This window comes from Lissotriton vulgaris, chromosome 9, assembly GCF_964263255.1.
Source record: "Lissotriton vulgaris chromosome 9, aLisVul1.2, whole genome shotgun sequence".
Taxonomy (NCBI): domain Eukaryota; kingdom Metazoa; phylum Chordata; class Amphibia; order Caudata; family Salamandridae; genus Lissotriton; species Lissotriton vulgaris.
Genome location: NC_141697.1, coordinates 199,672,356 through 199,691,919, shown reverse-complemented (window position 1 = coordinate 199,691,919; position 19,564 = coordinate 199,672,356).

Here is a 19,564-nt window from a genome sequence, read left to right as displayed (position 1 = left end):
ACAATCCATCTCCAATATCTCCGTCTGTCTATTTACAGGGCCGGAAGTCAAGTCCTTGCCATCAACAGCTCTAACGGTTTCTGGGTGGTCCTTAAATAGAGACTGAAAACCTAACTGGAGGAAGAAATGAGAATCAATAAAATTTCCGGTTGCTCCTGAATCAATTATGGCTTCTACTTTTCCAGAGTGAGAGTCAGGGAGCAACCCTCGAAGTTCTACCAGAATGGAGAAGTGTCTACAACCTATGGGAGGGAGAGTTGAGGCCAAACTAGAGAATAAACCCGATAAACTGACCTCTCCTTTTACCGAGTTTTCTAGTTTTCCGCCTTTTCTTGTGTGGTTGCTAAATCAGATGATTTGGTCTTGAACTTATTTGGTCGTGTGGGGCATTCCTTTACAAAGTGTCCTGTCTTCCCACAATACAGGCACTGATTTAAACGCCGTCTCTTTTCTTTTTCCTCCTTTGATAAAGGACCACGGATAGAACCTATTTGCATTGGTTCTACTGAATCAGATTTAGAGCTCATTTCACGGTTAGAAACTGATCTTTCTTTGAGGAAAACTAACTTATGCTCAGGCCTCCCTTTTTCTCCCTTTCTCTCAGAAATACGATGGTTCAACTTAACCACTAGATCAATGAAATCACGTATATCTTCGGGAGGTTCTAAAATCTGCGTTACCATATCCTTTAACTCGTCCTTCAATCCTCTGTAGAAGATTGAGACTCTTTTGTCGTAAGGCCATCCTGCTTCCAAAACCAAACGGTTAAAGGTTGAAATATAATGTAATAAATCCGATGATCCTTGTTTCAATCCTAAAAGCTCATTGTCAGCTGACTGAACAAAAAGATGTTTTGCAAACATCTTTTTCAAAGCTCTTTTGAAGTCTTTAAAGTTGTACAAAATCCGATCATCGTTTTCCACTAACGGGACTGACCAAAGAGCAGCGTCTCCACCCATGTAGGATAACATAAACGCTACTCTGGAGGAGTCATCAGGAAAGGCTGAGGTTTTTGCAATAAAGTGTAAATGACATTGTTGTAGGAATACAGAGAATTTGTTACAATCCCCATAAAATCTCTCAAGTGGGGCTAAAGGGGTTGGAACCGGAGTTACAACTTGGATTTGTGTTTGAGGACCTAAACTGGAGGACGGACCCACGAAAGTGGCTGGTTTCAGAACTGACTTCTGTTGAACAGAGTCTTGAAGAGAGGACAAGTCTCTGCGTAAAGCAGCATTATCTTGTCTAATTACATCTAACACTGCGGCTAACTCCTGCAGGGTGACTTGATCCATTGCGTCTGGGCGAAATTATCAACGTGGGCTTTGCCTTCTGTCAAACCTGTCCACGTCGTCCCTTACCTTGTCCGTGAATGAAGCCCTCTTGGATGACGCAGATGATTTCGCAGAGACGCAAGGGACCAACTTCCCAAACCGCTAACTAAATCTTACTGATTCTATTTATTTACAGCAAGGTTTAAACTAGGGATTAGGGAGGAGAGCCGGTACTGGACGTTGCGGTGTTGGGTTTTGTTCTTGCTGTCGACCTGCGAAGCAACAAGCACAAAGGACTTTAATAACCTAATCAAACAGGGATTCTCCTAACTATTCTTTAAAGTTTTTAACTATTCTACCTAGCTGTTCTTGAAACCAAAGTCATTCAGGGTTTTCGGATATTCTCCTACCTGCGATCAGCGTAGTGTTGGCTTTCGTCCAGTATTTCTTTGGGTAGTTGCGATAAGGAAGTCGTCAGACGTCCTCTTAGGATAGGCAGTCAGCTTGTATTGTCAGGTGGTTGTTGTTTAGCTAAGAAATAAAAGGAAGGATTACTTTTGATCTTTAAAAGTGTTTTCGCAACTTCTCACACTAGTACCTATCACTTACTTGTATATTACTTATTGATTCTTTGTCCTGGGGGTTCTTGTCTTTTCTTGTGACCGATAAAAGATAACACAGACCTAACAATACAATAACCTAAACGTCTTTCTTCACATTACCTTTCATTTAGGCTCAAAAGCTATATTCACTCTTAGCCTAGAAATCAAGATTATTCACAGCACACAAACACTTTTCACTAATAAACCAAAAGATCTGAAATGCAATATTCAACATTAATCAGGAATGTCCAAAGTCTCTTCTTTGCATCCTTTCTACAAGTTTTTAGAGTTCCCAAAAATTATTGTCGACCTTTCTTGCGAAGGGCGCCTTTAAATATTCAAAAGTACTTAGCTTTCCAACTTTTTGTCTTTCAGGATTCTTGTTCCGGTGTGCAGGGAAGAACCGCCTTGAAGATGAGCAGCAGTGAAGTCCTGACGAAGCCGGAATGCCATCAGGTGAGTTCTCAACAGAGCTGCCACTAGACGCGACCTTCGCCGGAAGAAAACCAAAGGCAAAGCGCCTTCCAGAAGGCTGGGTGCGGTTTAAATACCCGACCGCACCCAGCCGCTCCCTGCTACGCACAGGAACGTGCGTGAAGACGGAGACTTCATTTCTCCTTGAATGCGCACCAAAAAGGTGCGTGCGAGGGATGCGGGGAGAGAAAGACTAGACCTTCAAGCACAAGGTCACAATTTAAAACTAGCGCAATTGTCCAAAACCCCTGAAATAAAAGGTACACTATGAAATCAGGCTACAAGACCAAAGTAATACTCGTATTAAAAGAACAGTTGTAGGCATGGTTGAACATAATACAAGTTAAAAGGCTCGAAGCATAAATGTATCATACACCTAACCACACTGACTAAGAAGCGTGCGGGGTGCACGGGACAGGGGCAGGTTTTAATGAGGGGAACACTACATGTGTCTAGAGGGCATGTGTAGAAAAATGAGTCTGAAAGTCATGAGTAAAGTCATGAGTAGCGTGATTCATGACACGTTCATGCTGTCCCTGGCACTAGCCCTTTAGTGGTAGGGATGTGAATTGGGTCCTGTGGTTATTCTTGGAGGAAGTTTCCCTTCACTGTAAAGATGTGCAGTTCTGTTGCTTATGGGGGGAGGGACAGGGGAATTTGGCTCATTTGGGGGCATAAGTGCATGGGAGCTTTTCTTTGATGAAGTTGTTCTTCACTTCTTGCATTTTCTCGACAGTTTTCTTCCCACTCAGACGTACAAACTTATTACTGCATTTCCCCCATTCCCGCCATGCAACATCCTTGATTATTTGCCCCTTCAAGGCCAGATTCACCCCATTAATTGCTTGACCTGGAATGTTTGGGGATTGAACATTCGCCGTAAGGAATGGCACATGTTGACATATCTGCAGCAGCACCATACTGCATACTGTATTGCATGCAGAAAACACACTTAACTGGCTCAACTCGCATGCGCCTTAGTGCCCGCTAGTTTGCAGAGGCACTTGTATCCCACCACAACTCCAGTTTTGTGCTTGGTGTGGCATAATGAATGAATGAATGAATGAATGAAATACATTTATACAGCGCGATTGCTGCCCTGGGGCGTCCAAGCGCTAGGGAACCAGAGGAGGGGGTATAATGAGGCAGACAGAGACTGGGAGAAGATGGGGGGCTGAGAGGTTACGGGGATTTGAATAGATGAGTTTTTAGTTGCTTGCGGAAGGAGGCAAGATTAGGGTTAGATCTCAGGTGAGGGGGAAGGGTGTTCCAAATTTTTGATGCGTTGAGAGTGAACATTCTTCCACCTGCTCTAGATCTCTTGATTCTGGGGACTGTTGCCATGAAAGCCTGGCTGGAACGTAGTTCACGGCCTGGGTGGTATTGGCTGACTAGGCTGCGCAAGAGTTTTGGGCCCGAGTCCCAGAAGGCCTGATGGGCAATGCACATTGCCTTGAAGGTGACTCTTTTTCGTACTGGCAGCCAGTGAAGGCTGGTCAGAGCCTCTCTGACTGGGGTTCTTCGTGGAATTTGCAGAAGGGTGCGGGCCGCACAGTTCTGCACCAGTTGCAACCTATTTAATGAGTATTCTGGGGCTCCCAAGTAAAGGACGTTGTTTGAGTCCAGGCGAGATTGTATTATGCCCTGAATAGCTGTTTGTTTGGCCTCCATTGGGAGCAGGGGTAGGACCTTCTTCAAAGTCCGAAGGAGTCCAAAGCAGGTGGCGGAGAGCTTTGTGGCTTGGGTGTTAAAAGTGAGGTTCTTGTCCAGCCACACCCCTAGGCTTATGATGTTATCTTTTGGAGCCGGGGGGGGGGGCCTAGACAGGTGGGCCATAATGACTTGAAGAGGGTCGGGTCGGCCGGGCCTAGCAGCATGAGCTCTGTTTTGTCCCCATTCAGCTTCAGTGAGGACAGCGTCATCCAGGACTTCACCTCCTCCAGGCATTTGGTTAGACCCCCCGATGGAGAATGTTGGGCTTCCTGCGCTAAGGAGACCACCAGCTGTGTGTCGTCCGCATAGGAAATGATCTTAACTCCATACGGACGAACTACCTCAGCCAGTGGCCTCATATAGATGTTAAAAAGCGCAGGGCTTAAAGAGGAGCCCTGGAGGACTCCACACTTCATCGGTATGCTGGAGGAGACGGCTTGTCCGTCAAACACCTGGAATGACCTGTCGCTCAGGAACTTCCTTGACCTACCCGCAAGGCACTATGTGACTTACATGGTAGATTTGCCATCATATTGGGCACAAAGCAGGCGAGCCTACTGATACTGATATTGCTTTATGGCCTAAATGAAGGTGACCCTCATTTTCATGCAGAGGTGTGGCGGCTAACTGGCATGATTGGATTGGGGGTGGTGTTATGGGGGGACATTAATGTGGTTCTTGATGCATGTGAGGAACGATCAAGTTTGTATCAACACCCGCATCCGGGTACAGCTGGGCAGGTGACCATCCTTATGGCGGACAATATTTTCTCAAGGGCTCGCCACATCTATAGTGCTGAAAGCACCTGCATTGGCCAGACGCACAAACCTGGTCTAGAACCCACTAGTGGCTGATCACCAGAGATGTGGTCTCTTGGACCACCCATGTCACCCACCTCCCTAGGACATTGTCGTACCATTCTCTAGTCCTGCTGGAATTTGTCCCTCCTGAGTTTGTCTCTAAATCCTTCACCTGGGAGCTCCCTCGTAACACCCTTCGAGATCAGGCACTGAAATTAGGATGGCTATTCTTGAAAAGTCAGTGGATTCCCCTTTGATGCTTTGGGAGGCATTTAAGTTTGCAATTCATGGAGCATGTATTGACAAGAAGGTGGGGCTGTTCAAGGCGCTATACGGAGAATGTGCGCTTAGAAGCTCCAATTTTTCTTCACTAACAATAATGCTGTCCTTGCATCCATTCATAGTAAGCTCTGAGATTATGATGCAACAGTGCTGTGAGAAACACATTACCTTGGAAGGAACGCCTGCTCTAAGCGATATGCGAAGGGAGATAGAGTAGGTAAGACACTAGGGGGTCTTTTGTAGAATCCCTGGGCTAGTGATCACATTGTAGAGCTTGTTGGTGACCAATAAAAGCTACATGCGGGTGTTACAGCTGTACAGCGTGTCATGACTGACTTCTTTACTACACTGTACACCTCTTCCTTTGCTGCCTGACATGTCCATCTTAACTTCCTATTTGGACTCTGTGCAACTGTTATGGCTGTATGACACAGACTACCAGATTTTAAATAAACCCTACACAGTGGAGTACGTCATACAGACAATCAATGGCATTCCTAGTTACAAGACTCCAGGCCTAGATGGCATGCCAGCACAGTTTTATAAAGAGCATGAACCTCTCTTTGCTCCCCAACTCTTGGACATGTGTAAGAACTCCCTGACTTTTGGTGCTCTTCTACCCTCTCTCTAGGGGACACTTATTGTTTGCATCCTAAAACCTGGCATGGATCCCCAAAGCTGTGACTCATACCCACCTCTTTCTATGACAGTGTAGATGACATAATTCTGGCAAAGATAGTAGCATCCTGACTTCTCTCTTTGCTGCCCAGACCAATCTGGCTTTGTGTGTGGCTGGCTGACAGAATGCAATATTTGTACCTTCAGTGCACTCCTGCTTTCGGTCAACCCACCCATCAACGCAGCAGTGATGCTATTAGATGCCACCAAGGCATTTGGTATGCTTGAATGGCCCTATCTTTTTCATGTTTTGGCCCACATTCGTGTTGGCAATGTCTTTCTGTGTTTGAATGAATTTATGTGTGTGCAGCCTGTGGCTCAAATCTGGGGTCTATTTACAAGAAATGGCTCACAAGAAATTGCTGTTTTGCCACAGCTATGTGCCAAAAACGTTACCATAGTGGTACAACAAATTCCTACACCATGACTGTATCATACTTACAATATGGCACACTATGGCAATAGGAAGAAACCGGTGTCGTAAAAATGTTTGCTGTTGTGTGCTCTGTGTCATTAGGAAATTTGATGCTAATGCTGCAAAAGTGAGTTAGTGTGTAGAAAATAGACACTAGCTCTCCTAGTATCACCTTTGTGCGGCTAGCAGCAAAAAATGCAACACTTACCTGAAATAAGGAATGGAGCAGCCAGCAGTGAGCAGAGCCCAGTAAAACAACCCCAGCAACTCCAGTACCATCCAGAATGACCAGCCAGAGTCCCAGGGGAAGAGAAAGTGCAAGTTTATTGAAGAGGATAATGATATCCGACACTCCAAAATGTCATTGGGAAGGAAAAAGACCATATGTCAGACTATTGTGGACAAGGTAAACATTGTTGCCAAAGTCAAAAGCACAGTGAGTGACTGCAAAAGATGATAGCATTATTGTAAGCGCAGGATAAAGGAGAAACTAACAACCAATCTCAAGGAAACCAGGCAGACCGCACATGTAGTCCAGCGCCACAGGCCAAGCTAGATCCCTTTGAAGAGTGGGTGTCAGCTGTCATCTCCAAGGAGTCGGTGGCAGGAGTTGAGGGACAGGACAGTGCTGGCTATTACAAACCACAGCACCAACAGGGTAAGTTGCTACAAGGGGCAATGTGGGTAACTAGGCCATGCCATGCAGTGCAGGCAGCTATGTCCCAGCTTTCTGAGGCACTCTCTGCAGGCCAAAAGGTGGTATGCTCACTCATTTATGGTTAAACATACCATAAATGGAAGTCTCATGGGCAAATTGACAATATTTTGGCATAGGGAAGCTCTGCATTCCTTCTAGATGTGCAACTTACATCAAAAAGAAAGGCCAGGAATGCACCATGTTTACAAGATACAGCGTATTCCTGTCTATTCTGCCAGTGTCGGCACACACACAGCAACTGACTGTGAACACAGGCACCCTTGCACCATGGTGCAAGAGTACCTTTGTTGGCACTAGCCAGCCTATTGTGCACCAGCAAAGAGGAAAAGACAGGGATGCATTGTATTGTTGTAAATAAGGCACATACTTACATTTCCTAATGACACAGCTCGCTCAGCAAGACAGTTTGTTGCTCTGCTCTGCACCAAATGTTTTGAAAATATGCCTCTCTCATGGGCCCATGCACACTAAACTCACCTCCAAATCCATGACATGGAATGGGTTTATCAGAGGAGAAACAACCCACCCGAGGGCTGTGGGACATGTGGGCCATGTGAAGTATCTACACATAAATACATTTCGAGAGCCCTGTCCATAGTAACCTAGATTGAACTACATTGCATTCAGCTGTCCTGGCATGCAGGGTCAGAAGACACAGACCTCAGCTACCATGGTAGGGACCACCTGAACTCCTCTCATCTACTCAATCCTACTGGGCCTGGGGGTGAATGCAAGTGATGTACGCCAGAGGACAATGGGGCATAGTTACAATGAAATTACACACATGCAGTACACATAGAAAGAGCAAAAAAACAAGTAGACATAAAAATATTTCTCCTCCTTGGCCCACTCAAAAGTCTCCTTTTGATAGGGGTTAATCGCAGATTTATGATTATTTGAAAATCTGGAGAGTGCCAAAAAGCAATGGGTGTTGTAGTGCAATGCCTATAGCAACACACATCGGACACCCATTTGACGCAGAAGACTGTGTTAAAGGGTACAATATTTACCAGGTGGTGTTAAGCTATACAAAGTGGCTTAGCACAGCCTTGTAAACATGGAGCAGGGTTCTAGTGGCACAATTCCCCTGTAAATATGACCCCACGTGTGTTAAAACAAATGCTGGGTTGTGGCCCTGGTGGGCTCCTGTTAATTCAGTGCATAGTAGTAGGCGCTTGCTGTGCACCTCAAACCACCTCTCTATCTAAATAGGGAGACATTGCAGTGCAAGGAGGTGAATAGGGACATGTGTGCAAGGTACCCTCACAAATACACATGCACGGCTGTGTCCCACCGGGTCATACTTGTGTAGCAGCTGATTATGGATGACAGACAACAGCCCATTGTGCTTCTACATTCCACATGTCATGTGGACCTGGGTGAAGATGTAGTATGTACCAGGAGGGAATCTGGCCAAGATTGGCTCTCTGTGCCACATGTATAAGTTGGAGGATGTCATACAGGGAACTGTCAAGGGTTAGGAGAACTACTTAGACACCACAGATGAGACAAAACCAGGAATGTCAGAGACTAAGGAGGATGAGCCCAGTTGTCTTAGTAAACTGGGTAGGCACATGTCACCGTTCGTAGCACCACTACCATATCACTCTACAACAGCCTGCCATGTCAGTCCAATGGATATGGTCATGCATAATGTAGGTGTCGTAGGCACATTCGAGTCAATGTGTGAAGTGGGTCCCATCACTGCGTGGCAGTAAGTCAGTTGCCAGGACCAAATAGGGCACAGTCAAAGGAGGCATGTACACATAGAAGTGCATGGGTCCGATTAAAACAATGTGTGGTGCCCTGCAGATAACCAACTGTGGTCATGATGAAATGGGTTGAAAGTGCTGAAGGGCTTTATGGACAGGAAGCTTCCAGTTTACTAGTATCGCAGTGAGGCAGAGTTGGAGCATCTGAGCATCAGAGGGCAGAGCTAAAGGGCGGCTTGCGTCAGCAGCGGGCAAGGTTCCTGGACTGGAAGCGGCTGTAGCTTGCTTGAGCTTGTTTGAATCACAGGCTTCAGCCGCCCTCAGAAGCGGCAAAGTAGTCTCAGGACCGGGTGCGGCTTGCGGTGTGTGGTGTGGCCTGCCGTGTTGGTGCTCAAGAGCTTGGGACACGTACAGAGCTCTGCAGAAGGGGAGCCGTGTTTTTTGACCAGTGGAGGTAGCAGCGGCTTGTCTTCAGCCAGTTTAGAGCCGCAGGTTGAGCCGCTCCATGGATGCAGCCCTGAGGTTTCCGGACCGGGTGTGGCTTGCAGCGGATCTGTGCAGTGGCTGCATTGTTCAACTGTCCCGCCTGTTAATTGCTCTGTTTTCCTGCCAGCACTGAACAGACTACGGTCACGGAGCCCCGCCCAGATCGGCTAAAAGCAATTACCTGCAGGAGCATGAAGCATGTTGTGGAGCCAAATGGTGCATAAAGGGACATACGGGCAAAAAAAGCCAGACTTAAAATAACTGTTTAAATAAACTCAAGCGATCCCGTGAATTAGCAGTTGCCCCACCTGCACCGCAGCCTCAAGTACCCCCTCAGCAAGTAGAGCTCCTGGTGCAACTCAGCACTACGAACACGGAGACAATCGCAGAGCACCGTGGTTGTGAAGATTGATGCGGGGGAAGGTGGGGTAGGGTGCAGGGGGACCTGCAGTGTGTACCAGCGTATCTGGTAAAATATGGGTAAGTACAGTTGGCCCAACAGCCAACAACCCAAAAAAAAACCCTGCCCAGCCAGCAAGACGTTGAACCTGTAACCTGCGAAAGCGGCGCAGCGGGGGTGCAGCACAGAGGGAGGTTGGGCAAGGTCTACAAATTCAGGAAGAATTCCCTGAAACTCCATTTAGTTTCTGACCTGCCTACCAGATCTCACAGTAAAAAAAACGAAAAATGCACCATAATACGATCTCACCTGATAGAGAGCTGTGGAAGGATGAGATCAGGCAAAGTCAGGCGGACCCCAAAGGAGCCCCAAAAACCCCCAGAAACGTAGTGGTACAAACCAAGGGGAGAAAGGACAAAATACAAACCTAAAAATCCCATGAATTTTACCGATTCTGACTCTGTTCAGGAACCTGGACACCAGAGGCACTACGGGTAAAATTACTGGCTTCTCTTTCCTCATAAATCTCAGGGCTACAATTTATTCAATGCCCAGGGATCTACCAGGTCTTTCAGTACCACTTACCCCACAAAGGGGGGCACACAACATCATAACAGAAGAGAAGGCAAATGCTCCTACATCCACAATCCACACAAGGGACCAAATAGAACCAAGTAGCCAAGTCAAAAGTGAAAATGAGGGCAAAGAAATGGGGTGCCCATATGAAGAAACACATACGAAATGTGAGGCCAAAGGGGCAATATCTACGCCTGTTGACCATCACCTTGAGATATCCATGGAGGGTCAAACAAAAAATAGCACTATCAATGTGCATAACCTCAAGGCCACAGACACGCTCCTGACAGGCAATGGAAATCAGCAGAGCAAAGAAAGAAGGATCAAGCCTGTAAAAGCTAACTGAGCAAAGCAAAGCACAAGTCTGAATACCTCATTGTGCTTCACCTTAAAGCCCAAAATTCCTACACTACCTGCAACACCACATGAGATTTTACAGGGTCTAATAACGGTGGCTCAGATTCATCTGACAAACCCAGTTAAAGCAAATGACTCGGAAGATATAAAGACCTAGAAAACGCATGGTTCAGACTCTTAAGCCTAACAGCCAACAAGGAGTTATCACATGAATTAGTCACAAAAGAGGTAACAGGCAGAGATGTCAATATCGCTCTAATGCTAAATAGAGGGGGAATAACTGGCTTGGGCTAAAAATAAATTGCGACTACACTGTTCATATATCACAGAACACCATTCATATTTCACAGAACACCAGCCAAACAGTCACAGCAATTATCGGTCAAACTCAAAATCTAATTTTGGATCAAAGCTGACATCTCTCCAAAAAAAACACCTAGAGGCACAAGCAGCCACCCGGAGCTCTTTAGGTCTTTACTAGATGCACTTCAATACTCAGTAGAGGCACTCAACTTGCAATCGGATAAGCTGGACATCCAAATTGACTTAATCAATATCACTGCGCTTCATATAGGAGGGATAAATACCAAACTGGATAAACTTAACGAGTTAATAACAAAAGCACAATCCAAATACACACTAAAGCACAGCCCCTGTGCGTGCAGCCCAATCATTGATAAATTGATCTTTTACAAACCCTCCTAGAAAAAATAATAGCCTTTAGACAGCAACATACGTCATGCATCAAGCTCACAGGAGCTGACAACAAAACACAAACAGTCACCTCCAAACAGGTGGATAAGAAAGAGGAAGACAAAGTGTTAGAAATGGGATACCTGGCTGGCTGAGACTTGCAACAAATCGAGGCAGAAACCACCGCTCTAGTCAGGATAAGGGAGTTACACTCCTAAAATAACCCCTGCTCACCCCCTTGGTAGCTTGGCACAAGCGGCTAGGCTTATCTTAGAGGCAGTGTGTAAAGCGTTTTCACATAACCAACAGTAATATTATGTATGTACTACAAAAGGACACCACACCGATTTAGAAAAATAGCCAATATTTTTATATACTTTAAAACAAGACCAAATATGATAAACACAATACTATACTTAAAATATGCGGTTATCAAAATAAGTTTCAATAGTTGATGTCGATAGCTCCTTCCGGGGCTATCACGGCATCATGAACAGCAAGTCCAACAGTTCTGGCTGGTGGCGGGGTCTGGGCCAGCTACGATGTCGGGAAGACCTGCTAACAGTACCTGTGAGAGATGCAGGGCGCCGAGGGCCTTGAAGTCACTCGAGATGCAGGTCAGGCTCCTCTCTGATAGTATCAGGAGCGCTGGCCCTGACAGGCGTCTGGTGATGCAGTGCCCTCAGGTCACAGTACGAGCAGCGGCTCGGTGGTGGCGTCAGATGGCGTAGTCGGGTGAAACCAAGCTCACGGTGTGAGATGAAGGTGGTGCATGTCACGGTGCTAGCAGGTCACGGTACAAGCAGCGTCGTCGTCGTTGCTGAAGCACTGTTGTCAGCTGACGAACGGGAGTCGATGGCGCTGGCGTCAGTAGGCCAATGCTGCTGTGCGGGATGAGGGTGGTGCGTCATGTGACTTACAAGCTGTGCCCTCGAACCACGGTGCAAGCAGAGGCGTAGACTCCTACGTGGAGCGGCGGCATCAGGGAGGCCAAGGCGTCCTCGTGAAGCCAGGTGGTGCAGACTGCGGTGCCCATAGGTCACGGTGCGAGCAGCGGGTCAGTGGTGACGTCAACAGGTGTCATCGCTGAGGCCAGGGTCGCGTTGCGGCATTGGGGAGCTGCTCTCTGCAGTGCCAACACTTCGCGTGAAGCGAGGCAGTGCAGAGTGCAGTGTCCACAGGTCACGGTGCAAGCAGCGGCTTGGTGGCAGCATCAACAGGCAGCGTCGGTGAGACCAAGGTTGCAGTACGGCATTGTGGCGGTGCCCTCTCCAGTGCCTTCAGGACACGGAGTCAGCTGCTGCTTCGTAGACATCATCAAGTTGCTTTCCCTCTGTTTACAGTATGAAACACACAGTTCTCAGTGCTGCGGGCAGAAGAGCTTGAAGTCTTTGTGGTTCTTGAGACTTTGTGAACAGTGGACAAGCTCTACCTCAAACCCTTTGAGAGACTCACGAGGTTGCAGAAAGTCTAGTCCAGGCCTTTCACTGCCCAAGACAGAAGCAGCCTCTGCAGGTCAGCCCAGCAAAGCACCAAGCAAAGCAGTTGTTCCTTTTCACAGCTTCTCCGGATCTTCTTCTTGGCAGTGTTCTTGTACCAGATGAGTTCTAAAGTTCAGGGCTCAGGGACCCAGTATTTATGACCAAAAATCCTTTGATCTTTCAGGCAGAGGGTGTCTGTGCCCGTCCAGAACCAGATGGGACTTCTCTGGTGTGAATTCCTGGCAGGGGGTAGAGACAGCATTTGTCAGAGGCAGACCAGGCCTCTTTGAGGTGCAAGGAAATCTTCTTCCCTTTCCCTCATCGTAGCCCAGGTGTATTCAGCCCTTTCCTGACCTACCTAGACTATCTCGAGCCCCTCCGGCCCCCCAATTCTGTCTTCCAAAACTCAGACAGGCAATCCACATTCCAGCAGAGGCACACAGGATGACTGAGCAAGAAAATACCCACTTTCTAAAAGTGGTATTTTCTAACACAGAATGTAAAAATCACCTTTCCTAAAAGATGCATCTTTAGATTCTGAGTTCAGGCATACTAAATTTTATTTTCATACTGAATTCCCTGGGCCAGTTATGTTTGTAAGATGTTATAAACAAACCTCCCATTCTGTCCTATGGGGAACTGATAGCCTTGCAATAGTGAAAAACAAAATTAGCTGTAATTCACTATCAGGACATGCCACACACACCAGGGCATGTCCTACCTTTCACATACACTGCACCCTGCCCAACAAGGGTACCTTGAGCCTACCTTAATGGTACCTGACATGTAAGAAAAGGGAAGGTTGGGGACTGGCAAGTGTTTGCACTAGCCAAGTCGACATGGTGGCATAGTCAGTGCTCCAGGCCCACGAGTAGCATTTGATTCCAGGCCCTGGCACACTCAGTGTGCTTTACTAGGGACTAACAAGTAAATCAAATATCTAGTCATGAAAACACCAATCCATAGCACCTGCACTTTACCACTAATCAGCAGTGCCAAAAATGTGCAGAAACGTTACGCCAGCAAAATCAGAGTCAAAACCGGGAGGTCAGAAAGCAAAACAGTCTGGGGAAACACGCCAAAAGATGCCAAGTCTAACACAAAGCAATAAAAATAGTAGCTGCGAGGGGAGGAGCCATGACACCAACCAAGATGGCCGCATAGTCTCCCGGCTCCGCTGACCTCCGTCCTACGCTCTAATATCCTGCCATCTATCCTGATTTCCTGCCCCGGATCCGTGTGTGTGACCTGTTTTGCACTTCAACGAGGTGCTCCCGGAGTTTCTCCGACATCATGAAGCGAAGTAACATCGAGTATTGATTTGAGGCCTAACCTAGCCGAGAAGCCGGGGTCTCGAGTGCTGGCCTTGCCGGGTCCGAGTTGAACAACAACGGACTGCTGGAAGCGGTTGGGTCCGGTCTCTAGAACATTCGAAAATTCGGAATTGCTTTGCTACCATCTGCTGCCTGCTGCTCTATAGGAGGTGAGGTGACGTGGACGCGCGGTGCTGGGTTGCGGGGGTCCCGGTCCGGGGGTCCGGCATTCATACCGCTGGCGCCCCTTGGGTTGGGGCCTCGCTACGCGCTACGGCACGCTAACAGTTTATCCCTCATGGCTAATACCCGCTCCGCTTAAATCGTGCCCCGGAGAAGGCACCTCTCCGTGGGATCACCATGCCTGAAGGAAAATGGGGGCTGACGGAGCAGGCTCAGAGTGGCCCGTCATTGCGGACGGTGCTAGAGGCCCTTGTGACACTTCAGAAGACGGTTAAAGCTCGGACTTGCAGCCTGTTGTTGGCGGCGGATGAAATCAAAGGATTGAGACCGGACCCTGAATTGACGCCCGAGACCCGGCGGCCAGCTCGCTTCCCGATTGACGCTCCGGCGGCGTACTTAGCCCCGGCGCTGGAAGCTGTATTTGCCCCCATCGCAGTGGAACTACCCGAAAATACTGTGGTTTGTGACTCAAATAATCCGTTGGGATCCCCGATTTTGCATCTGTCGGAACACTTGAATGCTGCCCCCACTTCGGTTCCTTTTAATTGGGACTGTGAACTGTTTTAGACTGTGTCGACCCCCCTCCCCAGTCGGTCTCTCAAGATGGCGGATGGGATGAAGACTGGCTTTGGAGATGGGGAGGGGCATCTTTGGTACCAGCCGACTACCTCGGGACCTGCAGTCCTTTTTTCATCTGTGGACCCCTGTTCTACTAATTTCTGTGTACTATTCGACATTTTGAGGACGGGGCTTTCTTCCCCTTACGGACTTCGCAAATTTCATCGACGGGGCCAAGGCTGAGACTGTTTTCTGGGTGGTTTATAGTGATATTGTGGTTAACGGGATTGTTTTGACTTAACGGAGTCCGGGGCGGGGTTGGTTAGGTCGGGGGCGGGAGACCGGGAGTGTGTTGTATAAAGCCCTCCTCCATTCCCCCTCTTCGGTGGGGTTTATTTTCTTCTCCTTTTTTCTCTGTTTCTTCTATATTTCGGGTTTCAGTTTTTGGGCGACAGGCACGCTGCTAGGGGGGTAGGCCGTAGTCATCTGCAGGGGTGCAGGGTGGGGGGTTGGGGGATGGGTTTTATGTTTTTCTTTGTTTCTATGGCCTTTTTCTTTTCTTATCTTTCCTAGGCCTTTTCTTTTCTCCTTTTCTGGGTCAGTGTAGTGGGTTCCTTGTTAGGTCCATCTCTATTTCACATCTGTGCCTCAACTCTCGCGATGTTTCAGGGCCAAGGGGCGGGCATAACTGCTGGCGCGAATTGTAATAGTATGCTTGTTTATCCTGGGTGTCGTTTGCTTAAACGCCACTGCTTTACATGAAAATGGATTACCTATGGACACATTGCTATTTTGCTCGCCCCCACTTTGTAGCTTGAGATATTGTATGGCACCTGATCCTTCTATCTTATATTATAAAATGAAACCTTTTGTATCCTGATTCCAATTTGGTAGGTCTTTCAACCAGTAAGTACTGTGGGAGTAACGATTATGCCCCCGGAAGGCTGGGTCTGAAGTTTTCACTGTAGTACTGTGTTGCAATTGCTTAGCGGCCAGCCCTGGGGGTTGTAGGCCCGTGTTTGTATCTGGTTGAGAATGTTCAATAAAGGTTTTAAAAAAAAAAATAGTAGCTGAGACAAGGGCCACGCCCACTCCAAACTTAGGAGTGTATACTTTAACTAAACAAGAAGATAAAAAAATGCTAAAGGAAGACCAGAAACAAATTAACAATAAGAGATTCAAGATTCAAAAGTACTTTATTCGGTTAAAAAGACAAGATAACCATAAAAGTAGCATGTAAGGTGCAATTTACAAAAGGTAGAGTAAGTATTTTTCCTTTAAAATCACAAAATAAGAAAAACAACAAAATTAAATCCATATCAGCAGTATTAAGTTCATGTATACAATAAAAGAGATCAATCCATTTGCATTGATTTACGACATTTAAAAACCAATTTTAAAAATTCTGCAATAGAGGCGACCATAAAAACAGTATCCATTTTCTGGCACTCTGTAAACGCTAGGCGGCATCTGTAAACATTTAGATCTTTAAGAATAGGGATGATAAGTTTCTTTCGGGGAAAGGTATAAAATTTACAAAAAAATAAAATATGTATATCCGATTGTTGGGAAACATCATCGCATGGACAAAAACATAAGTCCTTCAGCCAACAATTCATCACGGGGAATGATAGTGTCCTGAAAACTATATTCAATCTAAATCGGGTCAAAAGGTACCGTTCATGATTAGACATATACAGTGAAAGATATGGCTGCAAATTCTCTCCACATATAATATCCTGGTGGGCAGAGATAGTCTTTTTTCTTGCCTCCTCTATATTTCTCTTTTCCTTGAGGTAGGTCATACACAAATATTTCAAATCTCTTCTGGATATATATTCCATTGATTGTGGATCCTCAAAGTATTGGGGGCAACTTATTTTTTCAAGAAAGTCTCTGACATAGCCTATCCATTTGTAGTCCCTGATGTTGTCCAATACCATGATGTCCTTAAAAATGGCCCGATTAACAACACATTCTTCATTTGTCCAGACCCTATGCCAAAGAAGAACTGGCTGAATTCTGATAATGTCAGTGACATAAGATATTCCCAATTCAGCATGGCATATCATTGTTGCAGTACTTTGGGGTACAGACAGGATGTGACATAAAAACTTATTTTCCAGGATTTGAATTGAGGTGATGTTTGAATAACCCCATAATCCTGCCCCGTAGATGGCTACAGATATACAAGTCGCATTATAAACGGTTAAAATCTCTTTTATGGGTTTTTTACCTAATTTTTTCATAAAACATTTTAGGGCCATAATAGTCTTAGAGAATAACAGAGATCTAGCGTGAATTGCTGTGGTCCATGAGCCACTTTCATGAAACAATATCCCTAGATAAGGGAAGGTGGGGGTCCTTTCTAAGGGATTGGAGTTTACAAAGATTTGCTTCACATGCTTGTTTGTTCTGGACCCGCAGTACATAGATAAGGTTTTAGAACAATTAATTTTCAAATCTAAGTCAAGCATGAAGGTGTTGAAGGCTGTAACCAAACTTTGTAAAGCCATTGGGGTGTGCGCCATTAGGACAGCATCATCAGCGTACATCAGTGCAGGGACAGGCCTGCCTCTCACCATGGGCATGTCCCTGCCCTCCTGCACGAGATGCTTTTCCATTCCATTTATGTACAACAGAAATAGGAAGGGGGCTAGGACGCACCCTTGGCGCACACCCCGACCGATCCCAAATTGTCTACTGCATTCACCATTTTTCCCAAATCTGACACTGGCAGTGGCCCCAGAATACAGCTCTCTCAGAAAACATATAATGGCATTGTCTACCCCCAAGTCAGCCATAATTGACCATAACTTAATGTGTGACACACAGTCAAAGGCTGATGATAGATCAACAAATGTGAGGTATAGACGTTGTTTTTTGACCTTTATATACTTCTGCTGCAAGGTGAAGAGATTCAAACCTTGCTCTATGGTCCCTAGGCCCTTTTGGAACCCAAATTGAAAGTCACTTAACACCCCAGTTTCATCGGCCCAGCTTTGTAGTTTAGCTAAAATCACTCTTCCCAGAATTTTTATAGAAGAGTCCAATAAGGAGATTGGCCTATAGCATGTACAACTTAGCCTGTCCCCTTTCTTAAATATTGGGACTATTGTTGATGTAAACCAGGTAGGTATTGGGCTATTTGCCAGAACGGCATTAAAGAGCTGAACTAACAGTGGCCCCCATAATTCGATGTTAGCCTTATAGAGGTCGGCTGGTATACCGTCTGGTCCTGCTGCTTTGCCCCCCTTGGTCGCCTTTAAGCTTGCTGTAACTTCAGGGAGGGTTACAGTCAAGGTTCTAGATGTGTCTAGATTTAGTGACCCCATCTCCTGGCCTACTTCAGAGGTTAGTTCCACAGCCATATAAAGGGAGGAAAAATGGGCCACCCACTCATCTTCTGAGATGGCAATTTCCATGCGTGCTTTTTGTTCATATAGGAGGGGGGTGTTGATAACCCTCCAAAAAGCCGCCGGATCCTTCGATTTTGATGCGTCGCATAGGTTATCCCATGCCTCCCTTTTTATCGAGGTCTTCCTATCCCTTAATGCTAGGTTATAGTCCTTCCTTGCAATTCTAATTTGGTTTACGTCCTTTGGTCTATTATGAATTGCATATCTAAGCTTTGTTAAGGCCCTAGTGCACTTCCTATCAAACCATTTCCTATTGGACTTTAGGGAATTTTTCCTATTAATCCACAGTGCTTCCTTAATTTTACTAGAAATAATGCTAAAATGGGTTATTATTTCACATTTCTCTGCATATTCATCTAAACAGATAGAAAAGCTACTCATGCAGTTAGTCAGTATTTTATGCAGGAAATCATCTGGGACCAGTCTGCTCCATTTAAGGTTGTAACCATTTTGAGCACCCACCCTTACGTCCTGGACCATTTGGTTCTGACATTCTCTAATGTCAGCTACGGTAAATAAGTTTTCCATTTTTAATACCTGTGGCAGATGATCACTCAATGGTAGATCCATGATGTTTGCTTTAATCAATCTGTTTGCAGAGCTAAGTGTGCATAAGCTAAAATCAATAATGGTTGAAGCACCCCGCCCGACAAAGGCTGGGGCAAACGTTGTTGTGTGGTGTGCTAATTCGTTTACAAAGCCAAGGTTAAAGTTAAAAATCATTTCATTCAGTAAGTCGCCTAGTAGGGTGTGTTCAAAATGCGTCAAATTGACGTCTTGTTCCAGCATTAGACCACAAATACCCTTTTGGCCCTTTTTGCAGAGAGTACAATTAAAATCACCCCCCCATAATATCATAACTTCCGCCCTCTTACTCTTGTCAAATTCATTTTGCATTTCTAGGGCTAGTGTGTCAAGTACATCCTTAATCATGCTATCTGAACAGTTATTATAGAAATTAAAAAGAACCATCTTTGGACCCTTCCTTGTATATATCACAATTTTTTGGTAATAGCTGGATCCAGGGGAAAAAACAATTTTATCATATACTAAAAGATTAGATATGTATACAATCAACCCCCCCTTGGGTCTTCCGTATACTCCGCCCACCGCAGGGGTAAAGTATGTCTTGTAGCCATTAAGGTGTATCGGCGTGGTAGCCCAAGTTTCTTGAAGGGCTAGTATTCCCACGTCGGTAATGGCCTCATCCCAGCTTGGATTTGTAATCTTTTGTTTTAACCCAGCCACGTTCCAAAATAATACCGTACAGGAATCTTTATCTACAGAAGACATATCTACAGTATCCCCTAAACTGTTGGCCTGGCTCTCTTGTATGTGCTCATTCCCCCCCTGTATTTCTGTGGTTTCCTCATCCCCCAGACAGCTTGTAGAATCCAGGACTACGGGATTAATAGGTAGCCGGTTATCTT